The 19,447-nt window shown below is 40.8% G+C and overlaps 1 protein-coding gene across 1 annotated transcript in view; it reads left to right on the plus strand.

The window, feature by feature from the left end:
* The window catches only part of FAF1 (Fas associated factor 1), a 468,145-nt gene that overhangs the window by 48,808 nt on the left and 399,890 nt on the right, over positions 1-19,447 (plus strand). The window lies entirely within an intron of this gene.

Here is a 19,447-nt window from a genome sequence, read left to right on the forward strand (position 1 = left end):
CCATACGGGTGCCATTTCAAGTCTTGGCTGTTCCACTTCTGATCCAGCTGTCTGTTATGGCCTGGGAAAGCAGTGGAAAATGGCCCACGTGCTTGGGCTCCTGCATGCATATGGGAGACCTGAAGAAGTTCCTGGCTCCTGCTTTCGGATTGGCACAGGTCCGTCCATTGGTGGCCAACTGGGGAGTGAACCAGTGGATGGATGACCCCTCTATTTTTCTCTCTGCCTCTGCCTCTCAGTAACTCTGCCTTTCAAAATAAATAAATAAATCTTTAAAAAAATAAATTTTTTATAAAAAGATTTATATATTTATTTGAAAGGCAGAGTTACAGAGAAAAGGAGGGATAGAGAGAAAGATCTTCCATCCTTAGGTTCTTTTGCCAAATTGCTGCAATCGCCAGGGCTGTGCTAGGGTGAAGTGAGGAGCCAGGAGCTTCATCTGGGTCTCCCACATGTGTACAGCACCCAAGTTCTTGGGCTGTCTTTTGCTGCTTTCCCAGGTATATTAGCATGGAGCTGGAGTTCAAGTGGAGCTGCTGGGAATCAAACTGGCCAGCATTGCAGTTGATGGCTTAACCAACTATGTCACAACACTGGTCCCCTATAAATAACTAATGAAAACTATTTATTTAAATAGCAAGGATGAAGGGAAGATGAAGCGTGGAAGTCAGGGAGATCTTCCATCTGCTGGTTCACTCTCCCAATGCTCACCAAAGCTAGTGCCAACTAGGTTGAAGCCAGGAGCTGAAAACTCAGTCTGGGTTTCCCAAATGAATGGTGGGATTTAATTGCTTGAGTCATTGCCTGCTGCCCTGCAGGGTGTACATTACCAGAAAGTCAGGAGACTGAGCTGGATGGGTCTTGAATCTCAAGCATTGTGATCTGGATAGAGGTGTTCAAGTGGCATCTTATTTGCTTTGCCAAATGTGTACTCCTATAAGTTACTCTTGATCATTTGTGTACCTTGTATAGATGTAGTAATGTTATGTTTTTAGATTTGAAACATAAAAAGCTTTTCCTGTCAAACTATAAAAGTAGTAGTGCTCATTATAATAAAATAAGAACATAAAAATTACAAAGAAGAAAATGTTACAAGTTGAGCATTCCTAATCTGATGTCTTAAATGTTCCAAAATCCAGAAATTTTTGAGTGGTGATTTGATGGCCAAAAATTTTTGGAGTTCGGAGCATTTGTATTTCATATTTTATGATTGGGTGTGCTTGATCTGTGTAAATATTCAAAAATCTGAAACATTTCTGCTCCTAAACACTTTGGATAAGGAATACTCAACATGTAATAATCTTCAATCCAGTCACTTGAAGATAATACTTGTTTTGCACTTTAAGGTAAATTATTCCAAAGTATCTCTTTTAATTTTGTGGTTAAATTTTTTTTCTAGTGTAAATGAAATTATTTTATACCTACTATTTTGTAGTCTACATTTTCACTTGGCATATCATGAATCTTTTTCTAACACAACGTGGCTGTTCATCATTCTTTTTTAGGTTTGCCTAGTATTTAATAGTGTGTTTGTAGCGTAATAATTTTACCAACTAGTCCTATACTAACGTACATTTAAGAATTTTGCGGTAGTTTGTCATTATGAATATTACAGTAGAGAACATTCTTGTTCATACATATTTCATATTTAATCTATTACTTTCCTAGTAGAAATTGAATTCATAATTGAATTTCTGACTCAAATTATGTGCATCCTCTTAAGGTTTTGGATTTTTTTTTAAAGATTTATTTATTTATTTGAAAGAGTTACACAGAGAGAGGAGAGGCAGAAAGAGAGAGAGGTCTTCCATTCGCTGGTTCACGCCCCACTTGGCTGCAACGGCCAAAACTGCGCTGATACGAAGCCAAAAGCCAGGAGTTTCCTCCAGGTCTCCCACATGGATACAGGTGCCCAAAGACTTAGGCCATCATCCACTGCTTTCTGAGGCCATAGCAGAGAGCTGGATCAGAAGTGGAGCAGCTGGGCCTCAAACCGTTGCCCATTTGGGATGCTGGTGCTTCAGGCCTGGGCGTTAACCCGCAGCGCCACAGCGCTGGCCCCAAAGTTTTGGATTCTAATTGCCTAATATAATTCCAGGATATTTTCAGTAAATTAAGTTTCTACCAACTACGTATACTTTTGAAATTGCTTATTTCATTAAAGTTTTATGAGTATCTTATCCAAAATGCTTGGAACAGAAGTGTTTCCATATCTTTCTTGTGTTTGGAACTTCTTGAAATTTAGATCTGACTTCAAATTTATATTTAACCACTGTGCTATATGTTTTTCAGCAAAGCATGATGTTAATGACAGATGATTTTTGTGTAAAGTAGTAAGTAAGGAGCAGAAACATTTGGAGTTATGTCTTCAGGATTCTTGTATTCAAATTTCTTTTGCTGTAACAAATGCTTTTCTTTATTTAGTTTATATACCTTTGGGGTATCTTGTGAAAAATTCTTTGAAGCCACACTTATGGTAATGACACGAGAGATATAGGATGGACAAAAGGAAAGTTGTGGACTATGATGCAAGTTCTTTCCTTATCTGCTTCCTGTTGGTCTGGTGTTCATAGGTTTGAAGGTTAAAACACTCATTGTTTATGAATATTTTCTCAATCCTGTCTGTCTAATATTGCAAAAGCAGAATTTTTCCAGACAGTGTTTAGTTATTGAATGGTAAGATTTGCTTTGCAGCTGTTTCTGAGTCAATTGATTTAAGAAAATATTGTAATAGCAGTTAGGTTGGACAAACTGGCATGAATTGCAGAATTGCACCATCGTGGTGTATTGGGCCCAGGAAAAAGTATTGAGCTGTCTTATGCAACTTCAGACTTTGGCTTTATTTTAAAATATATCTCCTAACTGACTTTGCTCTGCAGAAAATCCACTTTTGTTCCTGGTAATGATCTTCTCTGCTTCATAGCTATCTGCTCTATGCATTTCTCATTGCTCTTGTTTTCATACTGTTTGCAACTTTTAAGTATTTTGAATAATACATTATTTGTTCAAAATTCCTCTGTAACTTTTTATATAATGTCTTCTGTACTCTGCCTGTGCATTACAGTAGGGGCTTAAAAAATGTACTAATGTATACTCTTTAACTGTGTTAGTTATAGAGCTGTTGTAACAAAGTACTACAGACCAGGTAATTTATAAAGAATAGCAATTTTGAGTCCCAGTTCTGAAGGTTGGAAACCTAAGAGCACCTAAGAGTGTTGTGCTGGCTACTGCTAATTGCTTCCTCCTGTATTGGAACATTGTAGAGGTGTCACATGGTGAGCAGAGCAATCATGTTAGATAAAGCACACTTTAATAACAAAGCCATTTCCTTGTTAACTCATGAATCCATTAATTCATGAATAGAGGGAGCAGAACTCTCATGACCCAGTCATCTCCCTAATGTTCCCCCTCTTAAATACCATTAGCATAGGATTTTGGGGTTAGGTTTTGAACAACACATGAAATTTACAGGACACATTAAAATTACAGCACTGATTTTGAGAACAGTATTGAAAAATCAATAAGATACATTGTCTCTTACCTATGTATGTATATTATACTCAGGAATGAGAATAACTTCTTGAAAAATAATGACTACAGATATTTTATAGATTTTGACACACAAATAACAAATATTCTTTATGAAAATATAGGCCAAACCCAGAATTCTTGTCATTAATCTCTTTTTTAAAAGATATATTTATTTGAAAGAGTTCTGGTGGGGCTGGGGAGAGAATGAATGAATGAATGAATGAATGAGAATGTCTTCTATCCACTGGTTCACTCCCCAAATGGCCTCAATGGCCAGAGTTGCATACCAGAGCTGAACATATCTGAAGCCTGGAGCCAGGAACTTCTTCCAGGTCTCCCATGTGGGTGCAGGGGCCCAAGGACTTGGGCCATCCCCAGGCATGCAGTAGCAGGGAGCTGGATCAGAAGTGGAGCAGCTAGGACTCAAGCCAGCTCCCATATCGGATGCCGGAGCCGCAGGCCAGGGCTTTAACCCACTGTAACACAGCACCAGCCCCCTTGTCATTAGTCTGTTTTTTTGATCCTACACATTATTTTCATTATATATGTTGCCTAAAAAGAAGTGCTGCGAAATCTTGTGTTTTAAATTCTTATTTTGGGGGGGGGGACTGAAGTAGGTTATATATACTAAAATTCTGAAAACAAAGAACTTGAACTTTAATCCTTTTGGAAAGTATCTCGGCCTAATGTTTTACTTGACATGAACCCTTAGCTTTCCCCTACTTCCACCTACTTCAGACTGTTGCCATATTTTCATTTGTCCTGAACTTATAGTTGAGAGAAGGTGAATGTCATTGGAATAAAGATTCCTTCCTTGATGATGAGTATTTTTCTTTTATACCTAGAAAAATAAGTACATAAAGAAAAATTATTGGCAATGAGTTAGAATCTTTCACCAGATGACTGCCTTTTTTTTTTTTTTAAAGATTTATTTATATATTTGAAAGGCAGAGTTACAGAAAGAGCAGGAGAGACAGGAAGAAATCTTCCATCTGCTGGTTCACTCCCCAGGTGGCTGCAACAGCCAGGGCTGGGCTTGTAGCTGAAACCAAGAGCCAGGTCTCCCAGTGGGTGCAGTGGCCCAAGTACTTGTGCCATCTTTTGCTGCTTTCCCAGGCACACAAACGGGGAGCTAAATGGGAAGTGGAGTAGCTGAGATTTGAACCAGTGCCCAATATGGCATGCCTATCTCCCTGACTGTGGTTTACCTGCTGTGCCACAATGGCCTCTAGATCATTGCTTTTATTTGTTTGTTTATTTGCATTGGTTTCATAAATACAACTTTAGGAACATAGCAATTCCTCCTACCCGCCTTACAACCCACATTCCCACCCCTCTTCCTGTTCCCCATGACTGCCTTCTTATATGATAATGTGCTTCATAATGGTTACAAATTGTAATCTGATCTCCAGAAGTGACCCACTGCACATTTTTTGTGTTTAGCATAGAAGAATTAAGGTCAAGAGAGAATAAAATTAGTATGGTTTATGTAATTTTGCATAAACATCAAATGTCTAATATAAACATCAAGTGTTAGACCACAAACTATAGTGGTAAACAGATTGCATTAATCTTAAATTAAGAGCCCTGCTTTTTCAGACCTCTTTCCATTAATTTATTGAGAATGGCCTTGGGCAAGTTATAGCTCTCTGAAGCTCTGGACTTACTTATATAAACCAAAGGGTTGGGATTAGATTATACTCAGTGTGCTTCATGAAGTATTTTTGAAAGATCTGTTTTGCTCTCATTTCTATTAAGATTCTGTGATAATCAGTCAATTATGAGTAGTAGTGTAAGCAGATAATTTAATAGATTTTTATGAGTTTGAAACATTTGTACGTTTAACATTTTGTTTATGTTAACTTTATGACATATATATATATAATAGCAGGAGGCATTGCTCTGCTATGTGTTTCACTGAAGGTGTGTTCTGTATATATGAAACTCTTTCAATAAATTATAATTTTTATAAGCTCCAGTAGGTCCAGGGAAAGATATTTGATAATCCAGTGCTAAGTGAAATAAGTAAACATTAATCTAGCCATACTGTATTTTAAGTACTCTGTGCTCTTAGGAAATGATTTTTGAACTTTGCACTTAAATTCTGCAGCTTGCACTGCTGACATTGATTTTATGTTGAAGGAAAGCTCTAGTGAGAGTGCTTTGTATTTATTCTTAACTTCATGTTCCTACCCAAGATAAAAATGAAACAGACCAGCACAAATATTTCTGCATCTTCTTTGAATTTCTATTTTCAAAATAATTTTGTATCAAGAAAAGCATACAGTTGTCATATACGCTAAAATGGTTAAAACCAAGGAAAGTTAGGCACATAATCTGCCGTATTTTGTTTCATTGAATTGCTTTGTGATATTTGCATCCACCAGTGATCACTTTTGAAGAGATACATCTTAACAATTATCCTAAAGTTCCATAGAACAGTTTCTTCCACTACCCGGCTCAAGATAGGGCTATAGAGGTCCTTGAATGTGCCATGTTTTTCTACTTTTTACAGGGTTATGAACACCTGCAGGTTTATGAATGAATAGTCTAACAAGTGACATGATGAGTTTCTGTCCTCATCAGAAAGCGGGCAGCCATTAAGCACTGCCCTTCATCAGTGGCCATCAGACACTGGTTTGTATTTGCACAGATGCTTGCTATGACAAAAGAGAAGTTACTCTGAAGGGATATCTCATCATATCAGTTTCTCCTCACTTGCTATAATCTTCTTTGTTTCCTTTGCCCATAAGGGACTGTAAACCCATTATTTTCAGAATTTTTTGATTTCTCAACTTTGTAACCTGGCAGGCTTCATTCACATCTTCTACTGTCTGATTGAAGGCCTTCTTTGTACTGAGCATTATGACAAGTGATTAACCTCTATTACCTCATGTAATACAGCTGTTCCAAAAAGTGGAAGCTGGGTATTGACTTTGTTTTATAAGTGAGAAACTGAGGCCTGAGAAATAGCTATTACTGGGTAAAAGTGGTTTTGAACCCAGGTCATTCAGTCCATAAGAGATTGTCATAACTTAAAATCACAGTTTAAGATTATTTTTCAGATTTTCCCTATGTAATATACTTTTCTTCTCTTTTTTCTTCCTAGCACTCATGTAACTAATTTTACATTGTCAAATGAAAGAGTGTTTACTATAATCACATAGTGGTGCTTTACTCTGTTTTTGCTTTGTTTTCAAGATTCTGGAGGAAAAGAATTGTATTTCTTACTCAGTTTTTATCCTTGGTACATGGTGGTTTAATAAATGCTTGATGGATTTTATAAGCTTTCCCAGGCCATAGCAGAGAGCTGGATTGGAAGTGTAGCAGCCAGGACTCAAACTAGCACCCATATGGGATGCTGGCACTGCAGGCATTGGCTTTACCCTCTACACCACAGCACTATTCCCCATGCCCATTCAGATTTGACGGGACTTGCCTGATTTACACTTGAGAAATTTACCAATTTCTAGATTACATTGTATGTCTTTGCTAACACTATGGAATATTCTTATTTGTCACAGTTTTTTTTTTTTTTTTTTTTTTTTTTTTTGACAGGCAGAGTGGACAGTGAGAGAGAGAGACAGAGAGAGAAAGGTCTTCCTTTGCCGTTGGTTCACCCTCCAATGGCCGCCGCTGCAGCCGGCGCACCGCGCTGATCCAATGGCAGGAGCCAGGATCCAGGTGCTTTTTCCTGGTCTCCCATGGGGTGCAGGGCCCAAGCACCTGGGCCATCCTCCACTGCACTCCCTGGCCATAGCAGAGAGCTGGCTTGGAAGAGGGGCAACCGGGACAGAATCCGGCGCCCCGACCGGGACTAGAACCCGGTGTGCCGGCGCCGCAAGGTGGAGGATTAGCCTACTGAGCCACGGCGCTGGCCTTGTCACAGTTTTAATAAAGTGAAATGCATGGATTTTAATTATACACTTGTAGCTTTTTTTTTTTTTTTTTTTTTTTGACAGGCAGAGTTAGACAGTGAGAGAGAGAGACAGAGAGAAAGGTCTTCCTTTGCCGTTGGTTCACCCCCCAGTGGCCGCTGCGGTGGCACGCTGCGTCTGTTGTGCTGCGCTGATCCGAAGCCAGGAGCCAGGTGCCTCTCCTGGTCTCCCATGCGGGTGCAGGGCCCAAGAACCTGGGCCATCCTCCACTGCCTTCCCGGGCCACAGCAGAGAGCTGGCCTGGAAGAGGAGCAACCGGGACAGAATCCAGTGCCCCGACCGGGACTAGAACCCGGTGTGCCGGCGCCACAGGCGGAGGATTAACCTAGTGAGCAGCGGCGCCAGCCAGTTGTAGCATTTTTTTTTTTAAAAGATTTATTTATTTATTCAAAAGACTTACACAGAGAGAGAAGGAGAGTCAGAGAGAGACAGAGAGGTCTTCCATCGCTGGTTCACTCCCCAATTGGCCATAACAGCCAGAGCTGTGCCAATCTGAAGCTAGGGGCCAGGAACTTCTTCTGGGTCTCCCATGTGGGTGCAGGGGCCTAAGAGCTTGGGCCATCTTCTACTGCTTCCCCAGGCAATAGCAGAGAGCTGGATCAGAAGTGGAGCAGCCGGGTTTTGAACTGGTGCCCACCCATATGGGATGCCGGCATTGGAGGCGGCAGCTTTACCCACTACGCCACAAGACTGGCCCCTGGTTGTAAAAATTTTGATAATTCTATATACATAATTAATATCTCATAAGTATATAGAATATTTCCATCATACAGAAAAGATTTCTTATAAACCTTCTAAACGTGTTTATTGGTAATCTATTGGTGAAGTATCTATTCAGATCTTTTGTATGATATAGTTGAGTTTTCTTCTTAGTACTGAATTATATAAGTTGTTTATATATTCTGGATACCAGTTCTCTGTCAGCTATTTGTTTTTTTATTTTATTTTATTTTATTTATTTTATTTTTTTGACAGGCAGAGTGGACAGTGAGAGCGAGAGAGAGAGAAAGGTCTTCCTTTTGCTGTTGGTTCACCGTCCAATGGCCGCCGCAGCTGGCGAGCTGCGGCCGGCGCATCACGCTGATCTGAAGCCAGGAGCCAGGTGCTTCCTCCTGGTCTCCCATGCGGGTGCAGGGCCCAAGCACTTGGGGCATCCTCCACTGCACTTCCGGGCCACAGCATAGAGCTGGCCTGGAAGAGGGGCAACTGGGACAGAATCCGGCACCCCGACTGACCGGGACTAGAACCCAGTGTGCCAGCGCCGCAGGCAGAGGATTAGCCTATTGAGCCGCGGTGCTGGCCTCTGTCAGCTATTTGTACTGTCAGTATTTGTTCTAGCATTTGGCTTGCTATTTTATTTTCTTGATGTATTTTGAAAAACAAAAGGTTTTAATTTTGATGTAGTTCAATTAATACTTTTCTGTTACTGTTAATGCTTCTATGGGAAATTTTTCTCCCTAGATCTCAGTTTTTCTCCTATGTTTTTTCTTATAAGTTTTATAGTTTTAGCTCTCATATTAAAGTATATGATGTATTTGAGGTAATTTTTGTGGATAGTGTGAATTTTTGGTGATATTCTTATGTTTATTGTCAAATGGATATCGTGTCAGCACTAGTTTTGAGAAGATTATTCCTTCCTTAATTTTTTTAAAAAAGATTTTATTTATTTATTTGAGAGGTTGAGTTACAGACAGTGAGAGGGAAAGACATAGAGAAAGGTCTTCCTTCTGCTGGTTCACTCCCCAAATGGCTACAACTGTCAGAGCTGTGCCAATTCTAAGCCAGGCGCTGGGAGCTTTTCCCAGGTCTCCCATGAAGGTGCAGGGCTTCAGGGACTTGTGCCATCTTCCACTGCTTTTCCAGGTCATAGCGAGAGCTGGATTGGATGTCGAGCAGCCGGGTCTCAAGCCGGCACCCATATGGGATGCTGGCACTTCAGGCAGCAGCTTTACCCACTATGGGTAATGCTGGCCCCTGGGAGGGTTTTTATTACTGATCAGTCTCCATCTTGATTATTGTTTTATTTGGGTTTTCTTTTTATTCATGACTTAGTTTTGATAGTTTGTATGTGTTTAGAAACCTGTCCATTGTCTTCAAGATGTTCCAATTTGTTGGCATATACCTATTTTGTAGTAATTCCTGATGATTCTTTTATTTCTGTGGTCTTTGGTAACATCTCCTTTTTTCGTATCTGATTTTATTACTTGGCCCCCCCCACCTTTTTTTTTTTTGATTATTTAGGCTAGTAGTGCATGACTTTTGTTTATTTTTTTCAAAACCCAGTTCTTCACTGTTCTTTTGTATTTTTTAAAATTTAATTTTGTTAAATTCTTATTTCAATTATTTCTTCCTACTAATATTACATTTGGTTTGTTCCTATTTTTCTAGGTCCTTGAGATGATTTGTTTGGTTATTAATTTGATACATTTCTAATTTATAGATGTAGGGATTAATTGCTATAAGCGTCCCTCTTAACACTACTTTTGCTATATCCCATAAGTTTTGATAGTTGTATCATCATCTTCATTTGTTTCCAGAAATTTTTTGATTTCTCTTTTGATTTCTTCTGTGACTTATCATTACTTCAGAAGCATACTGTTCAGTTTCCTTGTATTTGCATATTTTCTAGAGTTTTTTTTAAACATATATTTTATTCATTTGAAAGCAGAGCTATAGAGAGAGAGTGAGAGAGACAGAAAGAGACAGAGAGATAAAGAGCGAGTGAGAGTGCTTTAATCTGTTGGTTTACTCCCCAAATGGCTGCAATGGCCAGAGCTGAGCCAGGTTGAAGCCAGCACCCTAGAGCTTCTTCCAGGTCTCCCATGTGAGTGCAGAGGAGCTGGATCAAAAGTGGAGGAGCCAGGACTTGAATTGGCACCCATATGGGATGCTGGTGCTGCAAGCATCAGCTTAATCTGCCATATTACAATGCCGGTCCTATGGTTTCTTAAGTTGTTAATTTCCAGCTTCATTCCATTTTGTTCAGAAAAGATACATGGTATGATTTCAGATTTTATGAATTTGTTGAGACTTGCTTTTTCATCTAGCATATGTTCATCCTAGAAAAAGTTCTATGAACTGATGAAAAGAATGTGTATTCTGCAATTGTGGGGTGAAATGTCCCATAAATATCAGTTAGGTGCCTTTGGTCCATAGTGTAGATTGTTGTTCTTTGTTGATTTTTTTGTGTTTTTGATCTGTCACTGAGGAAAGTGGCATGTTGAAGTCCAACAGTATTATTGTTTTGGAGTCTGTGTCTCTTAACATGAACATTTGTTTCATTTTATTGTTTTATTTTATTCTAAAAGATTTATTTATTTATTTGAAAGGTGGAGTTACAGAGGGAGAGAGAGGGAGAGGTCTTCCATTTGCTGGTTCACTCCCCCAATGGCTGCAATGGCCAGAGCCATACCTATCTGAAGCCAGGGACTAGGAGCTTCTTCCAGGTCTCCCATGCGGGTATAAGGGCCCAAGGACTTGGGCCATCTTGTATGGCTTTCCCATCCCATAGCAGAGAGTTAGATCTGAAGTGGAGTACCTGGGTCTCAAACTGGCATGCACATGGGACGTTGGCACTGCAGGCAGCGGTTTTACCTGCTATACCATAGTGCCGGCCCCAACATTTTTTGTAAAATAACCAGGTACCCTCACATTGAGTGCATATACATTTACTATAGTCACACATATTCTTTTTTAATCACTCCCTTAATTATTACATAGTGCTCTTTTTTGGCTCTTGTAACAGTTTTTGTATTAAAGTCTATTTTATCTGATATTAGGGTGGCTATGGCTGCTCGTTTGCTTTTTGTTAGCATGATTTTTTTTTTTTTTTAATTTGACAGGAAGAGTTATAGTCAGTGTGAGAGAGAGACAGAGAGAAAGGTCTTCTTTCCGTTGGTTCACTCCCAAAATGGCCACTACGGCCGGCACTGTGCCAGTCCAAAGCTAGGAGCCAGGTGCCTCCTCTTGGTCTCCCATGCGGGAGCAGGGGCCCAAGCACTTGGACCATCCTCCACTGCCCTCCTGGGCCACAGCAGAGAGCTGGACTGGAAGAGGAGCAACCGGGACTGGAACCTGGCACCCATATGGGATGCCGGTGCCGCAGGTGGCAGATTAGCCAAGTGAGCCAAGGCGCCGGCCCCGAAATGTTTTTTTTCATCCTTTCACTTTCAGTCTGTTCGTATCTTTGTTGGTGAGGTTTGTTTCTTCTAGGCAGCAAATAGAAGGGTCTTGTTTTTTAATCCATTCAGCTAGTCTGTATCTTTTAATTGGAGAATTTAGGCCATTTATGTTCGAGTATTATTGATAAGTAACAACTTGGTGTTTCCATTTTTTTCATAAATATTCCTATAATTTGCTTTGGATTTCCTTTGTACTTTTACTAGGAAATTTTCTGCCATCACATTCTTCATTCTTTCTTGATGTTGACTGTTTTCTTTGTTTAGCACATCCTTGAGTATCATTTTTTTTTTTTTTTTGACAGGCAGAGTGGACAGTGAGAGAGAGAGACAGAGAGAAAGGTCTTCCTTTGCTGTTGGTTCACCCTCCAACGGCCGCCGCGGCCGGCACACTGTGGCCAGCGCACCGCGCTGATCCGATGGCAGGAGCCAGGTACTTCTCCTGGTCTCCCATGGGGTACAGGGCCCAAGGACTTGGGCCATCCTCCACTGCACTCCCTGGCCACAGCAGAGAGCTGGCCTGGAAGAGGGGCAACCGGGACTAGAACCCGTTGTGCCGGTGCCGCAAGGTGGAGGATTATCCTAGTGAGCTGTGGCGCCGGCCCTTGAGTATCATTTGTAAGGCTGGACAAGTGCTGACAAATTCTTCACAGTCTGCTTTATTTCGTTTTTTAAAAGATTCATTTATTTATTTGAAAGTCAGATTTACAGAGAGGCAGAGGCAGAGAGAGAGAAAGAGGGGTCTTCCATCCACTGGTTTACTCCCCAAATGGTCACTATGGCCAGAGCTGGGCCAATCTGCAGTCTCCCTTCTTGAACCCTGTTTTCAGTTTTCTAATTTTCTTCTTGTTTTTTTTTTTTTTTTTTTTTTTTTTAATTTCCAGAGATTTGTCCTCTTGCTTGGATATTCTTTTTTCTGCCTCATTAAGTCTGTTCTTAAGGCTTCCCATTGTATTTTCTGTTTCACATATTGAATTCTTCATTTGTAATATTCTTCATTCTAATTTTTCTAATATTGATTTTTGTTTAAACCTCCTGGAAAAATTTTTATACATGTTTTATTTGGTTTTCTTTAACTCATGTATGTGCTTCTCTCTATTTTTTTTTTACTAATCGTAAGATTATTCTTTGAGTTCATTTTCAGGCATTTCATCAGTTTTTTTTTTCTTTACATTCTAATACTGATGTGTTGTGTTTCTTTTGGGGAGTCATATTGTCTTCTTTGTTCGTATTTCTTCTGTTTCCATGTTTATTTTTAGGCATTTGTGGAAACACTTGTTGATTTTCTCCTCTGCTGGTTTTTATCTTTGAATTATGACTCTGGCTTATTGGAGCATCTGCTCCCTCAGTGGATTTCCCGAGGCTGTGCTGGGTGGCCAGGAGTCCAGGCTGATAACCAAATTGGGTGTAGTAGATCTCTTTTGTCATCTGGCAGAAAGGGTATGAACATATTGACTGGTGTGATCACAGTCTCTCCTCTTCCCTGACCTTGTGATCAATGCACAGGATCAACTCCCAGTGGCTACAAATCCCACCTGCACAGGCACATGACCCACACAAAGGATTAGTGTGGTCCTCAGTGTGAGCACAGATCCCCCTGCAGTGATCCACTCCAGGCACTCAGTGAACTCTGAGCCTCTGCAGTGAGATATAGTGATTGCCCAGTGACCCAGCTACACCCACACCCTGTCATACAGTCACAGAATTCCCACAGGCCCAGCACACAGGGCTCCAGTAGTCAAAGGGAACAGAGGGCCCGCTGTTAGCCTTGAGAGCCTATCCTGTCCACAGAGCTCAGGTGTTCCCAGAGCCAGCCATGTGTTGGTGCTCCACCTTCACAGTTTGAGTCCCAGCACCCATAATAGAGTAAGGGTGGCAGAGCACTTCACCCTCTGCCAATCTTCCGGGTCAGACTCAAAGAAAGTGGAGGAATTCAGATTTATCCCTCCAATAAAATTCGTTGTGTGAGTCACAACAGCCTCCATTTTCCTTATTAAGATGATGCTTCCACCCTGCTAGTTTCTGGCCCCTCTTGTCAGGGCATGGGAAGAAAGCAGTGTTCTATCCCTTCACAGGGATAGATGGACACTCTGACCCCCGGCTAGTGCTCCGTGTTGGACTCAAAGTCAGTGTGGTCAGCAAGGTTTGCCTTCAGGCAGTATCACCAGTAACAAGTGCTTCTGCAGACTCCTCTCACTTAACTCCAAGAAGAGTTACTGGTGGTGTCCCCATTTACTGCTGCATGTTTGTACTTTCTACTCTGCTCCTTGATGTCTCTCTTCTTTCTGTAGAATTCCTGCTGCAGACTTCTTTACAACTATCCCCTAGAAATGCAGTTATTCCAGTTTTCTTCTTTTATCTCCCTGTGGTCAAAATCAGCATGTCTTTTCCCTGTTCAGCCATCTTGTGTCTCCCTGATCTGTTTGATTATTAAAATTTATTCTTAAACTACATTTTACTTGAATGTAACTTCATAATATTAAATTTCAGAGATGGGACAAATGTATGCATATTTTTTTTTAAAAAGAATTAAATTTTATTACTTATTTGAAAGAGTTAGAGAGGTAGAGCCAGAGAGAGGTATTCCATTCTGTTGGCTCACTCCCAAATGACCGCAATGGCCAGAGCTGAGCTGATCCGAAACCAGGAGCCAGGAGCTTCTTCTGCGTCTACTGTGCGGGTGCAGGGCCCAAGGACTTGGACCATCTTCTACTGCTTTCCCAGGCCATAGCAGAGAGCTGGATCGGAAGAGGAGCAGCCGAGACTCGAACAAGTGCCCACATGGAATGCCGGCGCTGCAGGCAAACCCACTGCGCCACAGTGCCGGCCCCGTGCATTTTCTTTAATAAAAATGTTTTGATTATTTTCCATTGTTTTTTCTTCTAAGATTGATTTTAGAAATATTTTGTCTAGTTTATTGTAAAAATTCTAATGGTATCATTATTGGAATTTCTTTAGTCTTTTATGTTAATTTGAGAGGAATTGGCATCATTCCATGGTCTTTCCATTCAAGGTCAGCTCACCATTTCTTCAAATTTCCATTTTGTGTTTTTCAGTAAAGTTTTATATAAATTCATTTTGTATTTTAATGTGAATTTGGGAGGAAGTCTAAAAATACTGTAGCTAAATTATTTGATAAATTAGTAAAGGGATTTATTGTGATAATAAAAAGTACATTGATAAAATTTGAGCATGTTTTATAACTGATGTATTAGTTGCTTAGGTGATCAGTTTGAATTGATCCAATGCACAGTTTGAATGTATTTAATTACTACTATAGAAAATTTTGTATCTTTGTTTTTTTTTTTTTTTCCTCTGTCTTATATGATGCTTGGGGGATCATGAGGAGAGGGTTAGGTAGATTGTTTATTCTGAGTGTCTGTGATATGGATGTAGTGATCTTACATCAGCCCACCTGAACCCAAAAGGCATATAGCAAGATACCAAGGGTTCGGTAGTATCTATGTTTCATCTAATTACCAAGCGATTATTATTTTTGTGACCTCACAGTTGCCTTCAAAGAACTATTAACAAACTTTGGTTTAGACTATTTTATTTTTTTTTTACTCACAAAAGCAATTTGATTTGTGAGGTTTAAACAACTGAGATGTTGGTTCTTGGTTTGTTAATAATTTGTTTCTCAGAAACAGGATACAGTATAACTGCCCAGATTTAGAAGAAACAAGTGGAATAGAAACAAGAAGGTTTAATGGGTAGTTTCTCAGTTTCCTGATGTTTCCACTCAGTAGTACAAAATACTCTGAAAGAGAAAGAACTTTTGGGAAAGGATGTTGTCTTTGACAGCCTTTAATACTAAGCGGTATTCTCACTTTCCTACGTAACTCTGGAATACATTCCTTTTTTCTTCTTGTGGAATGTATTGAGGAAGGCAGCAGATGTTATCTACACTCTTGAAGTTAAACTATAATGAATGAAAGACTGTTTAGTTGGAGGTGAATAGATTTACTGTTCATAGCACATTGTATTAGTAATTCACAGTAGGTAGTGCTGTGACAGCAAAACTGTATGATTTCGTTGGACATGTACTTAAAGGATGATGCCTTTTTAGATTTATTTTACCCCATCAAACAACAGACTGTTTTGCTTGGCCTGGGTTTGTTATCTACTTCAGTTTTAGAATATTCTCACAGTAATGTTCCTCTTACCCACTTGCCCTCCACACTGAGTGCACTTTAGTACCTTTCACAAGAGTAATTTTCAGTCAGCAACCTACCTCTTAGTCTCTCATTGGCTGAGTATAAGAGATCCAGTTGCTGTTCATTTTTGCTCATACTTGCCAGCCTTTTTTCTTTTATTCACTCTTTTGGGCATACAGGCATTTCATCATGTTTCATTTAAAAAAAAATTGATTATTTGTGAGGCAGAGAAACACGCACACACACATGCGCACACACACACACACTCTCATGCAAGCATATATACAAAGAAAGAGAGAGAGTGAGATTGTGAGAGCACACATTTCCATCCTCTGCTTTACTCCTCAAATGCCCATGATGGCTGAGCCTGGGCTGGGTTAACTCAGACAGAAGCTGGGAACTCAATCCAGGTCTCGCATCTGGATAACAGGAATCCAATCACGTGAGCCATCAACTCTGTTTCCCAGGATCTCCATTAGCAAGAAGCTGGATTCAGAGGCCAGTCATAGATGTCTAACCTAAGTATAATGAAGGACATGAGTGTCTTTTTAACTGGCATCTTTACTGATAGCCTAACCACCTGCTCTTATTTTTTTTAATTAAAATAACATTTTAAACTTTTTTTAAAATTATTTTTAGTATTTAGAATCAATACTGGATTTTATTGATTGAAGTGACCATAGACATTTTCTTCTTTAGCCTGCTTATATTGTGAATTACTTGAATGTTATACTTACTGATTTTCATTTGCTGCTTCTTACATTTTGCTTATGTTTTATTTAGGAATTTTACATCTCTGCTCGTAAGACAGAATGATACCTATTCCTGCCAGATTGACCCTTTTATCATTATGGGAAAGCATTTCCTCTTTCCCTAAAGTCTTTTTTTTTTTTTTTTTTTTTTTTGACAGGCAGAGTGGACAGTGAGAGAGAGAGACAGAGAGAGAAAGGTCTTCCTTTGCCATTGGTTCACCCTCCAATGGCTGCCGCGGCCAGCGCGCTGCAGCCGGCGCACCACGCTGATCCGATGGCAGGAGCCAGGTACTTCTCCTGGTCTCCCATGGGGTGCAGGGCCCAAGGACTTGGGCCATCCTCCACTGCACTCCCTGGCCACAGCAGAGAGCTGGCCTGGAAGAGGGGCAACCGGGACAGAATCCGGTGCCCCAACCGGGATTAGAACCCGGTGTGCCGGCGCTGCAAGGCGGAGGATTAGCCTAGTGAGCCGCGGTGCCGGCCTTCCCTAAAGTCTTTTTTGTCTAATAGTAACCACATTTACAGTAGCTCTCAGTATTTTCATGATATTTCTGTTTCTATTTTTCAAAACTACTTTTAACAGTATCTGTTTTTTTTTCCCAAAGATGTGTCTCTTGTCAAATATTTGTGAAAATATTTTTTGAAGTCCAGGTTTTTAATCATTGGACCATTTACCCTATATGCATGTAATGTTACTGATTATATTTTGTCTTAAAACTTTTATCTTTTGTTTTCTTTCTGATTGAAGAACATCTTTTACTTTTCCCTTCATTGTAGGCCTCTTAGCAAATATTATCTTATTAATTCATTTTTCATATTGTCTTCACTTTGTCGTCTTCTTTTTTCTCCAAGTTTGTTTGAAAGACAGGTGGCAGAGAGGGAGGGAATATGCTCCTACCTTGTGGCCCATTGTCCAAATGCCTACAAACAATGGGGCTGGGTCAGGGCTGGGCTGGGGTGAAGACAGGAGCTGGGAATTCAATCCAGATCTCTCATGGGTGGCAGGAATCCAACTTCTTGAACCTTCACTTCTGCCTCCCAGGATTAGCAGGAAATTGGAATCAGGAGCTGGAGCTGGGACCTGGACATCTCAACCATGAGGCTAAATGGCTGCTCCTTAACTTCATTCTTTAAAAATTAATTAACTAATTAAATTTTTTATTTTTGTTTATTTGAAAGGCAGAGAGAGACAGAGAGAAGTCATCAGTCTGCTGGTTCACTTCCCAAATGCTGGTAACAGCTGGGGCTTGGCCAGGCTGAAGCTAGAAGCATGAAACTCGATTAGGGTCTTCCACATGGGTGGCAGGGACCCAAGTATTTGAGCTACCAACTTCCACCTCCAGGATGAACATCAAGAGGAAGGAGAAATTCTAAGTGGAGCTGGAACTCCAACCCAGGCACTCCCATACAGGATTCTGGCCCAGAGTCTTAGTCTGTCCATCCCAAGCATCATTTCTGAAGTGTTTTTTTGGGGAGATGTAAATATTCTAGGTAAGAAGGCTGGCTTTTTTCTCTCATTACTTTGAAAACATTTTCTTTTCATCAGGCTTCCATTGTTTCTGGGAAGAAAGGTGTTGGATTTCCTTTTGCTTCTGGAAGTTAAATGTATCTTTTTTTTTTTTTTTTGCTTTTAAGCTTTACTCTGTATTTGGTTTTTAACTGTTTAACTATCATGTGCCTAGTTTAAGTTTTCTTTTTAATTGTATTGCCTAGGGCTCATGGGCTTTATTTAATATGTATCTTAAGTAGAGGGATAGGAATGTAAAAACAAATTCGAATGAATATATTTTAATTCATATGGATCTATTTGGAAGTATATGTACAAATTCACAGATACATTAATTTTAAAAAGATTTATTTGTTTGAAAGGCAGAGTTACAGAGAGGCAGAGACAGAGAGCTAGGTCTTCCATCCACTGGTTTACTCCACAGGTGGCCTCAAAGGCTGGAGCTATGCTGATCTGAAGTCAGGATCCAGGTGCCTCCTCGGGGTGTCCCACGCGGGTGCTAAGGCCCAAGGATTTGGGCCATCTTCTGCTTTCCCAGGCCACAGCACAGAAAGCTGGATCAGAAGTAAAGCAGCCAGGACTCGAACCTGGACCCACATGGGATGCTGGCACTGCAGGTGCCGGCTCCAATACATGAATGTTTTTTTTTTTTTTTTTTTTTTTTTTTTTTGACAGGCAGAGTGGACAGTGAGAGAGAGAGAGACAGAGAGAAAGGTCTTCCTTTGCCGTTGGTTCACCCTCCAATGGCCGCCGCGGCCGGCGCGCTGCGGCCAGCACACCACGCTGATCCGATGGCAGGAGCCAGGAGCCAGGTGCTTTTCCTGGTCTCCCATGGGGTGCAGGGCCCAAGCACCTGGGCCATCCTCCACTGCACTCCCGGGCCACAGCAGAGAGCTGGCCTGGAAGAGGGGCAACCGGGACAGAATCCGGCGCCCCAACCGGGACTAGAACCCGGTGTGCCGGCGCCGCTAGGTGGAGGATTAGCCTAGTGAGCCGCGGCGCCGGCCTACATGAATGTTCTTAATGCAATCTTTGTTATCATTTTCTGTTTGAATTGGGGCAAAATCAGAGAATATACTTAGTATGATTTCAATACATTGCAGTTTGATACTTTTTTTTTTTTTTGACAGGCAGAGTTAGAGAGAAAGAGAGAGAGAGAGAGAGAGAAAGGTCTTCCTTTTTCCGTTGGTTCAACCCCCAAGTGGCCGCTACAGCTGGTGCCCTGCGGCTGGTGGGCTGTGCCAATCTGAAGCCAGGAGTCAGGTGCTTCCTCCTGGTCTCCCATGTGGGTACAGGGCCCAAGGACCTGGGCCATCCTCCACTGCCTTCCCCGGGCCACAGCAGAGAGCTGGACTAGAAGAGGAGCAACTGGGACAGAATCCGG

Source organism: Oryctolagus cuniculus, chromosome 7 (assembly GCF_051225735.1).
Source record: "Oryctolagus cuniculus isolate XC-2025 breed Fujian yellow rabbit chromosome 7, ASM5122573v1, whole genome shotgun sequence".
Classification (NCBI taxonomy): Eukaryota; Metazoa; Chordata; class Mammalia; order Lagomorpha; family Leporidae; genus Oryctolagus; species Oryctolagus cuniculus.